Here is a 2,524-nt window from a genome sequence, read left to right as displayed (position 1 = left end):
TATGTATGAATATTCAAAACCCATTCATCCACAATAAGATACAGCAGCTGTATGGTTGGTTGGTGTTGAATATTCAAAACCCATTCATCCACAATTAGATTATGGTATTAGACTATAGAAGCCATGGTATTGGACTAATTGGTCTATTGATGCATTATATAATAATCATATTTATTTCATATCAAAGTGTATAAAATAGCTGCTATAGATTTAGAGATTCTTATAGCTATTCGACCAGACCAACAAAGCAAAGTAAAGTAAAGTAAATATTGAGATTTGTTGTCCAGGGTTTGGTACCACGCTTAACCGCCTCATAGCATAGCAGAGCAGAGATGGGGGGCGTTGATTTTGAAGGTTTCAGGAAGTTGCAGAGGGCAGATGGCTTCGCTTCGATCCTTGCTATCGGCACTGCCAATCCACCCAATGCTGTGGATCAGAGCACATATCCAGATTACTACTTTCGAATCACCGGTAACGAGCATAACACAGAGCTCAAGGATAAGTTCAAGCGAATATGTAAGTTTCAGTTTCTTCATTCAATTCATGTGATCGAAGAAATATTATTCTTGTTACAAAACCCTGTTTTCATGCGAAGAAATTTTATTCTTATTACAAAAACCAACCTGTTTTCATGCGAAGAAATATTATTCTGAAATCTGCAATACTTACTCAATATTATATAGCGTAGCGTCACTTTTCAAATTTAGAGACGAACTTTTTATTATTATTAGCCAGCCAGCTAGTCAAACAAGTGAGAGATTCCGAAATCTGCACTGCTTACTTTTCAAATTTAGTGGCTGTAACTTTTTCAGATATTATTGTAATATTTAGTGGCGGTAACTTTTTCAGATATTATTGCAATTTGGTGGCTGTAATATTTTTCAGATATTAAGTTGATTGACTATAATTTAAAAGTATTATTGCAATTTTTCAGTAAAATATAATTTCATATAAATAACTATTTCATAAATTTGGATTCATTTTAAATAAATCTATTATCATTTTTAAGTTGGAAAAAAATATTGCTATAAAGTATTATTATAATAGAATAATGGAAATTTCAATATTTTATATTACAACTTTTATTTATTTAATTAAAAATATGTTTTCAGATGTTTATGTTAATAATTTTGAAAAGAAATTGTATAAAATCTTTGTTATTCAAATGAGAGACATTAAAATTGGTAGCAATTTTTTTTTATAATATTAAAATGAATTAAAGTTATTTTTTTTCCTTTGTCTTTCTCTTTCTCTTTGGTATATATATTAACAAATTAGAGAATTGTGTGGGAAAAACAGGTTCATGTGATGAATCATCCAAGATTTTGGATACAGAAATGATGTTAGTTTTTCTAATCATCATACATATGGCTCCATGCAGGTGAAAGGTCGGCAATAAAACAGAGATACATGTACCTGACGGAGGAGATTCTCAAGAAGAATCCCGATGTGTGCGCGTTCGTGGAGGTGCCATCGTTGGACGCACGGCAGGCGATGTTGGCTATGGAGGTGCCCCGACTGGCAAAAGAGGCTGCTGAAAAGGCCATTCAGGAGTGGGGGCAGTCCAAGTCTGGGATCACTCATCTCATATTTTGCAGCACAACGACTCCGGATCTACCCGGAGCAGACTTTGAGGTAGCCAAGTTGCTGGGGCTGCACCCGAGTGTGAAGAGAGTGGGCGTGTTCCAACATGGCTGCTTCGCCGGAGGCACCGTTCTTCGAATGGCGAAAGACCTTGCCGAAAACAATCGAGGAGCTCGGGTGCTGGTCATCTGCAGTGAAACCACCGCCGTTACCTTCCGTGGACCCTCCGAGACTCACCTGGACAGCTTGGTGGGGCAAGCTCTGTTCGGCGACGGTGCTTCTGCCCTCATCGTGGGAGCTGATCCCATCCCTCAAGTGGAGAAGGCCTGTTTCGAAATCGTTTGGACATCCCAGACAATTGTTCCTAACAGCGAGGGAGCCATCGGTGGGAAGGTGAGAGAGGTCGGACTGACCTTCCAACTCAAAGGCGCGGTTCCGGATCTTATCTCTGCCAACATTGAAAACTGTCTGGTGGAGGCGTTCAGTCAGTTCAAAATATCCGACTGGAACAAGTTGTTCTGGGTTGTTCATCCCGGAGGACGTGCCATCCTTGATCGGGTGGAGGCCAAGCTCAATCTGGATCCCACAAAACTGATACCCACCAGGCACGTTATGAGCGAGTACGGAAACATGTCCAGTGCGTGCGTCCACTTCATATTGGATCAGACGAGGAAGGCGTCTCTACAAAACGGATGTTCAACCAGCGGAGAGGGATTGGAAATGGGAGTTCTATTTGGATTTGGGCCGGGCCTCACCATCGAAACAGTCGTTCTCAAGAGCGTTCCTCTTCAATAATTCAACAACTAAACTTTCAGGTTTAGAATAAATAAATGTGAGCAACTATCCATTTTTACTCTTTACTCCAAGAGAATAAATGTAACCAAGATAGAGTGTTTCTAATAATAGTTCCAAATTCCAAGAGGTGCATGAGTTTCACTGT

General features: G+C 39.5%; 1 pseudogene across 1 annotated transcript; it reads left to right on the top strand.

Annotated features, from left to right (window-relative positions):
* The first annotated feature begins 227 nt into the window (after positions 1 to 227).
* LOC149156455 (pinosylvin synthase-like) lies at positions 228 to 2,272 on the top strand (annotated as a pseudogene). The gene is made up of 2 exons (XR_016262259.1): positions 228 to 516; positions 1,382 to 2,272. The product of XR_016262259.1 is annotated as a pinosylvin synthase-like (transcript).
* The last annotated feature ends 252 nt before the right edge of the window (positions 2,273 to 2,524 follow it).

This window comes from Pinus tabuliformis, chromosome 9 (assembly GCF_031772625.1).
Source record: "Pinus tabuliformis cultivar Carrire ecotype Pingquan chromosome 9, CPIR1, whole genome shotgun sequence".
Lineage (NCBI taxonomy): Eukaryota > Viridiplantae > Streptophyta > Pinopsida > Pinales > Pinaceae > Pinus > Pinus tabuliformis.
The sequence above is the reverse complement of the archived record's forward strand: the minus strand, read 5'-3'. Positions and strand labels throughout refer to the sequence as shown.